The sequence below is a fragment of the Euprymna scolopes genome, chromosome 44, assembly GCF_053919585.1.
Source record: "Euprymna scolopes isolate OS-2025 chromosome 44, ASM5391958v1, whole genome shotgun sequence".
Classification (NCBI taxonomy): Eukaryota; Metazoa; Mollusca; class Cephalopoda; order Sepiida; family Sepiolidae; genus Euprymna; species Euprymna scolopes.
In genome coordinates, this window is record NC_136525.1 from 24,875,461 (window position 1) to 24,884,156 (window position 8,696).

An 8,696-nucleotide genomic window follows, 5' to 3' on the forward strand; every position below is an offset into this window, starting at 1 on the left:
TAATGAATCATCATTATGGCAGATCAAACAACCCATTGCTGTGTCTCGATACATCTTCTATCATTATATGTGATCAGTTTTCTATAATAGTCAACCATATAGGAGCCTATTCGTGACCAGACACACACACAGACGTTCAGCTTTATATTATAGTAGCATTTCAGCCCGGCGTTGCCCGGGTATTTGGATGTGTATGTTGAGCAAAAAAAAGGGAAAAAAAGCGATCAATTTTTTTAATTTTAACCCCTAATATGCCCCCTTAAAATTTATTGTTTTGGGCTCATATCAAGTTATTAAGTTAGATACATCTTCAAGGAACCTATATCTAAAATTTCAAGTGTTTAGACCAAAAATTGTCGGAGGAGTTTGGTAGAGTTCTCAAAAGTCAAATCGTTGAACTTTGACCCCTTAATCCCCAAATTTCTAGCCGAAATACGGTCACTTCGATTTTCCCAAATCTCAGTACCCTGTATATCAAATTTCGAGTCTTCTGACTGAAAATTGACAGAGTTATTGCGTAGGGAAATGTACACATACAGACAGACATAGACACGTTCACCTTTATATATATATACTCACACACACATACACTCACAGAAGTAGTTTATGTTATTGTATGTTTTTAGTAAATATATATATATATATATATATATATATATATATATATATATAAATTCGTATTCCTGTCTGTTTGTTTGTTCACAATTTGATTAATATATACAAAACATGTCATTTATTTCTATATATAGTATGATACTTGCAAAAATATACAATTAAGAGATCACCTGATTTGAATATAACATTAAGAAAAATTGATTTTACTAAATAGCGGTATCTTAGTTTATGTTTTTAGCGAGAGAATTATTTTAAGTATTCTATTTAAAATTGTTATTTAATAAATTTTAAATAACAATTATATTGATAATATATTTAATTTAATTTATTTTGGAATTAATATTTCCAACAGCAACCTTTTTTTAAAACCTTTTTTAGAGTTATTTGCTTCTTTTGACACTATAACAAGTAACGTTCTTATTTTTTATTATTTATCTATTTATCTATTTTCGAAAAAGTGTCACGTGCAAGTGGAGAAGGAAAAAAACAGAGTTATGCAAAATTTATGTCGAGAATTGTCTAAAGTTCCGACTTTTTTTTTTGGCTTTCACTTTAATAAGAACGTGAATTTATGAGATGAATTTATTCGACACAATATGATTCAACTCAAAAAAATAATAAAAACTAACGTGAATTAAGATTAAAATCAAGGTGTTATTGTGGACCTTCGCCCCTTTTAAAAAACCTATTTCTTCAAACTGAAACATAATTATCAAAGTAAACTTACGCAAATAGATATGAAAAGTCTTTGTTAAAGTTTGTGCCATATTATGGAGTACAGGCGCGAACGCAGACCCCACAATTTTATTATACCATCCTTATTTAAGTTGAAACATACTTATCAAAGTACTCTTATGTACATCTATATCAAAAACCCCTGTAAACGTTTTTTTTTTTTTATTTCCATACTTTGGGGGCCAGGCGCGCATGCAGACCCCACAATTTTTATGAACCACCGTTCTGCCAGATCAAACATACATATTCCTATCCTCGATACATCTTCTATCATTATGTGTAATCAGTTTTTTAAAATAGTCCACCATATTTAGACACACACACACACACACACGTTCAGCTTTATATTTATTAAGTTAGATCTATCTTCAAGGAACCTATATCTAAAATGTCAAGTGTTTAGACCAAAAATTGTCGGAGGAGTTTGGTAGAGTTCTCAAAGGTCAAATCGTTGAACTTTGACCCCTTAACAGCGAAATTTCTGGCCGACAATCAATGACATAGATTTTCCCAAATCTCAGTACCCTGTATATTAAATTTCGAGTCTGTAGACTGAAAATTAACAGAGTTATTGCGTAGAGACATGTACACACACACACACACATTAACTTTTATATATATATATATATATTTTTACAAGGTGGTCACCACTTATCAAGACCCGGAAGCAACTCAGAGATAAGGGTTATTGCAAGTACAGTACGTTAGTTGGGAGATTTAATGAAGTGTTTACTAAGGAGGGTGGTTCATTAGAAATTTGTTTACATTGGACTTGAAGACATCCAAGTTGTAGTCAGGTGGGAAGCAAGCAGACGGAACAGAGTTCCACAGGCGTGCAGTTCTAAGAAAGAAGCTTTGTTCATGGAATCCACGTCTTGATGAAGGCACAGATAAAGAGTGGGGAAAATTTTTTCACAGTGGATTCAGCCAGACGGGTGTTTTTCATGAAAGATTGGCGAGGGGGAACCAGAGACTGGAGTTCAGACCAGCAACTGCCATGGAAATAACGATAAAACAAGGATAGGCTCACAACGTCTCTTCTGTGGGAGAGAGGTTGCAGGGTAGAGAAAAGGGCATCCCCCACTAAGCCACGAAGTCTATTTTGTACTCTGTCAAGGCAGGATAGGCTGTTTTTAGCAGCTCCTGTCCAGAGATTGCAGCAGTATTCCATCCTTGGACGTACTTGGCTTTTATATAGATAGAGAATTGCATCAGTAGTGAGATATCTTCTTGAGTGGTAGAAGGATCCCACCATCTTTCCAGTGACCTTGGCAACAGACTTGATGTACGTGTTCCATTTCAGATCAGGAGTAAAGAACAAACCCAGAAGCTTGTCAAAACATGGGGCTTCTCCTAGACGAGAGACATCCATTTCAATTGATGCCAGATGGGGATAAGAGCGTTGATTATGTAAAGATAGGAGCTTGGTTTTAGATGCATTAAAGGTAACCAGCCACGTCTTCCCCCACTGAACCACGCGCTCAAGATCAGAGGAGAGAGAATCAGAGAGAACTTTGATGTGTTGCCATAGATAGTCGTGTCATCAACATAGATGTCAAACTGATGAAAAAGCTTGCCCTATCTCTGAAATAGCCTTTATGTAAAATTTCACATATTTAGACCAGAAATTGTCTGAGTAATTTGGAAGAGACCGCAGAGGTAAATTTTTTTTTTAACTCTGACTCCTATTATGACCCCTTAAAATTTATTATTTGTTATTGCGTACACAGACACACAGATACACACACAGACACGTTCACTTTTATATATATATATTATAGATAATATATAGATTCTCCGTCAAATACATAAACTTAGCTTATCGAGATTACTACTTATTTGCCAGTCAATGCGTACGATACAAAAAAAAAAGGCCAACAACAATGTTGCATGCAATTACTTTTTTTACACTCCTATCGTAAGTTTATTTACACATTTGTTTAGAACTATGACTGCCAAGCCGCGTTCTCCTTATTACGTATAAACAAACTTTGTTTCTCAAGAATATTACAATTTTTACATGCGCTTTTCGGATTTATTCTGTTAAGAATGAAAGAAGCGTCGAAAAATAAATATTCTGACAGATTGGCATAGATTTTTTTTTTGTTTTTTACGAGGAGGTCACCACTTATCAAGGCCCGGAAGCCACTCAGGGATAAGGGTTATTGCATGTACAGTACGTTGTACGTTAGTGTTGAGATTTCATAAAGTGTCTACTTAAGGGGGCGGTTCATCAGGAATTTGTTTACGTTGGATTTGAAGACATCCAAGTTGTAGTCAGGTGGGAAACAGGCATACGGAACAGAGTTCCACTGGCGTGCTGTTCTAAGAAAGAAGCTGTGTTCATGGAATCTATGTTTTGATTTAGGCACAGATAGAGAGTGGGGAAAATTTTTGACAGTGGCTCAGCTAGACGGGTGTTTTTCGTAAAAGATTGGCGAGGGGCGGGCAGAGATTGGATTATTTTTAAAAATTGCCACCAAGAAAATGATAATCCACCAAAGCACATAGGTCACAGATTTAGCATCAATTAATATCTTATAGTTCGGTACTTTACGAATGAACTAACTGGTTACAGTGCCTTATGGAAGGGTTCCATGTCTCAGTTATAAACACACACACACACACACACACACACACACACACACACGCATTAACGATTATTCCTGTCCAATCCTAATCAAAGCATAAAAATGCGTTGCACCACTAAACTAATCCAAAACGATTACTGCTAGTGCTGCTACGTGTACCTTTTTGGGGGGTGCACTCCTTGTTTTTATTAAAACATTTTTCAACTTATTTTTGTTGGCTTATTATACCAGCAAGTTTTCCATGTGCGGTGGCGGGTGCGTATAACAAAATTATCAACCCTCATCTTAAAAAAAATCCAATGCAAGAAATGTCTTACATGCAAAGTATGTTTGAATCGTTATTAAAAGACCGACTTATCTGATACTGTCTTTTTGTGTATGATAGCATACGTGAAACGGGATTCGTTTTGACGTAAAAGCGATTGCTGAGTAAATACGTTTAAACAATGACGAAATTCAAAAGAGGACGAAAGGGAGAAAGCGATTGATCTTTTCGCATTTATCCTGCTAAGTTTAAACGTCCGTTGACTCATCGAAGATAATTGTCCCAATCAAATGCGATTATTTAGAAAATAAATCCACACAATAGACAAGGGGAGATAACACACTAATATATTTCGTTTTCTTGTTCTTTTTACTTTATTTTCTTTACTCCATTTCTTTCATATTTAAGCTTTTCCCGCCTTCCTTCTTCAACTACCATTTTCTTCATCCTCTAACGAAAGCTTAGCTTAACTCCTTTAGATATACAGAGAGGTCTTTTCTGTCGTTTCAGAAAATCTACACAAACAAAGAAAAAGAAATAGAACGACTTACAAAATCAAGACAGTCCCAATACTTTTCCAAAACTTCAAGAAAGATCGAAAGGGTCTTAGAATATTCTAATATTGAATGGTGCCCTCTTTCAAATAATCGTTGATTTGCCGACGTCATTAGTTCAACCTCAGCTCCAGCGTAATTCCACAGTTATAAATCCAGCGAAAAGAATCCTCTTTTTATTTTATTTGATTTATTAATTTTTTTTTTTTAATATTTCTCTGGCCAAAGACAACACAAATAACCAATTTTGAGATTCTTTTTATGTGAACAATTAAACTATTTTGTGTATTCTAACCTCCTTCTCCTAATACCTTCACCAACCTTCCTGAAACTAAGTTTTCTGACTTCCTCTTAGCTTAAGTAAAAATATATTTTTATATTTATTTTATGCTAAACTAGCCATGGTGCCCGGCGTTGCCTGGGTATTTGAAGGTGTATGTTGCGCAAAAAAAAAAGTGCTAGTAGGCAGGCAGGCTCGAACCCGTACCACGAAGGAGTAAAAGAATGTGAGAAAAAACACCGATGTCTTTGTCGTTGCGTCCATCACCAAACCGGAAGTGGCGAAGGTTTAAATTAAGGCTAGTCGTTTGAAAAGAGGCGATGACTTTCGAAAATATCAGTGTAAAAAAGGCAACCCATCCCTGTAGAAAAGTGCCCAGTTGAGGGTGAAAGAATTAATGTTTTTCAAAACGATACCAATTTCGCTAAAATCCGTCGCCTTTGTCGAAAATTTTAGGCATACATACATACATACATACATACATACATAAAAAGGCTTCCTTCAGTCTTGACAGACTATGGATACCCACTGTAAGGGTGCCTGTGTACGTAAAAAATGTAAGGAAAAATTAAAGATGGCGCCCGACTCTCTCTTTAACACGGTAAGATATCCTCAACACGGCACAAGAAGCAACAGCCACACGATTCCCCAGCCAACTCAATCGTTCCTCCCCACGTCTTTCCCTCACCCGCTTTTATCGTCGTTCTAGGCCGGCTAAATTTGCATATTCCGAGAATTCGTGTGACTTTGCGAGACATCATACTTTACAAAAGACGGCGGTCGCCATCTTGGTCCCTCTTTTCTATTTTTGGTCGGTAACGCTGAGCTGGTCTCGAGGTAAGTCTTTTTCCCCTCATCCGTCTCTCCCACGTACCTACACAACACGCAAACACGCGGGCGCTTATCTCCTGGATGCACGTTACAGCCTGTACGTGACATTTTTGTGGCAAGAGTTGCGCAATCACCAACCACACCTCTCCTGAGTCGATATTGTTGAATACCAGTGGCAAGTGGAGGTTCAGGACGACTGGAAACAATTCCGAGATAAGCAGAAAGCACATACAGGGCCTAGAATTCCCAAATGGTCACCCATCTGGTACTAGCCAGGCTCAACATTGCTTAACTTTAGTGATCTAATGAGAACCGGTATGTCAATGTGATTATGCCGTATATTTTTTCTTATGTTGTTACATACATACATACATACATACATACATACATACATACATACATTTAAACAGTCAGGTGAGATTTATAATATAGATGTTTTTTATATGTGTTAAGTAAAGATTAAATTTGTCTCCTTGTGGTTCTCGTCGCCAGTGCAAACCGTTAAAATACTAACATTCCTTCCTCTTCTTGCTTCTTTTCTTCACTCTTCCTTTTTCTTTTTATCTTTGTAGCACAAAAAAGGAAGGAAGGAAAAAAGTTATAAAGGGCAAGACATTCGGTCACGCGCAACAACAGTTTCTCCAAGGATTCTTGTCACCGATCTTCCGTGTTCTCCCTACAGCCTCCTTTTATGCAGCCGACTGGCGAGATTTTGCACACGAGCCGCGAAATTTTCCATTACTTTGTGAGATCATCCAGTTTTAAAAACTGGGAGTGCTACCATCTTAATTTTCCACCCCTGACAAATCGACTCCACATGACGCACATACGCGCGGACGTTATAATGGTAAGCCACAATTTCCCTACAATCGTCTTTCTGCCTCCCTTTACTTCTTCTTACTTATAGCAAAGCATAAGTGTACACAACACCACGGAACTAATGCATAGCGTGATAACGATGATGTTATTATGGGTTAGATGGATTCTTCCTTGCGAATATATTTACAGCCTCAATTAATGTTTGCAATTGAATCACGTTTTTCATATTAACGGAAACTCTGTTCAAATAGCATTTTTTTAAAAGTCACTTAGAAAAGTGTAAAAAAATTGTCTAAATTCAATTGTTTATGAAGTTATCGAAGTCTGCGACCTGACCTTAATATATAAAGTCCAAATCAAGTAAGTGAAAATGTTTTGAAGATCTTGTTTTGCTTGGCAGGATTCCCAAACAATTTGGAACAAACAAAGATAGAAGCAAAGAAAAAAATGATTATAAACACTGGAAAATGTCCCATTTGAGAGTTCTTGATAAAGCACAGAAACGTATCTACAAAGAAAGATATTGGTCTTTCTTTCTCATTAACCCTTTATTGGAGTTCTTATAATAGATCCATTGCTATTTAGCTCCAAACACTTTCTGCTATCTTTGTCCCATATAAAGTATCTTCATAAAGTGCAGAAACGTATCTATACTTTGATTTGCTCCCTACTCTTTCATCTACTCTGCAAACTCTCTCTGTTCTACACTTCAAACTCTCTCTGGGATGAGATGTTACTAATCTCTGACTTTTCTATGAATACTGTTATGGTATGTGTTCTTCAGACTTGTTTGATCTCGTCCCTACTGTTTTGAAGTAAGTTTAGTATATTCTGTTAAAGAGTGGTAATGGTAATTAAAAGAAATTATGTTTAAGAGATTTGCTTGGATTTCTTACTTATATTTTATATATATATATATATACATATATATATATGGAGATATCCAATACTCTACATTCGTCAGCCACATATGGGAGCTTATCTGCAGAACAGGCAAAATGGTTTCGTTCCACTTCGTCTCCTTCGACCAAATTGTTAATGTTTGCTCCAATTGAGAACATGTGAATTCGTTTTGTTTCTCCCGAGTTCTGCAAACCTCACTAACATTCTCCCCTTTTTACTGGCTATTCGCCGCATGAAGAAGACTTGCTGGGTTTTGAACCTGGTTTGTTAGAAATGAGACATGCACTCCTAATAAATTAATAGTAAATGAAAACTTGCCACAAAAAGAAACACAATGGAAAAGGTTTATTTGAACGGCAAAAAGTTGGAGGGTGTCCGAGTGAAGAAAGGAAAGAGCTGAAAATTCGTTGCGCTGTCACAGATTAACCAGCAGTTATTTTTATCATAAGGTTGGTTAGTTGGTTGTTTTTGTTTTACGGCATATCAACCCTTTTCGGGTTATTTAATGCCGAATCCAAAGATTTTGAAGAAAAATTTTTAATAGAATATATTTGCTGTTTTCACGTCGGTTTCTATTTAACCCATAGTTGGGACCCTAACAGGTACTACCACTCCGGATCAGAGTGGACCTGGGAGCAATGGTAATTAAAGGGTGGCTCCACACTCCCCAAAGCCCACAAGCTGGGGCCTCACCATTGGATATAGTTTAAGGTCATATCCAGGACCCCCATTGAGGGACTTTTACCCTCTGCAGGGGGCAGTCGGCGTATTCTAATGCCCCACCGACAGGGCCCTTCATCATAAGATCATCAATGCTGAAGTGTCTAATGAACAGACAAATGAGAGAGAAGGAACATCTTTCTTCTATACTTCCTGTGTTCTCTCTACAGTGGCGTAGCAACTGTTTTTGCCGCCTGGGTGGTCGTAAGATTTGACTCCCCCCTGCTGACATTTGATAACTTGTTAAACTTCAAAATTCCAAACAACCCTCAAAATATTTATTTTCATGGAACTACAATCAAGGGTCTGATTTTGCTATTAGTCCTAGACTTTCATCTTAGTACAGTACTCCTATACATATACAGTCGTCGTCAAAGAAAACT

At 36.8% G+C, this 8,696-nt stretch overlaps 1 pseudogene; it reads right to left on the bottom strand.

Annotated features, from left to right (window-relative positions):
- Nucleotides 1-6,096: 6,096 nt before the first annotated feature.
- LOC145268889 (5S ribosomal RNA) lies at nucleotides 6,097-6,213 on the bottom strand (annotated as a pseudogene).
- Nucleotides 6,214-8,696: the final 2,483 nt, after the last annotated feature.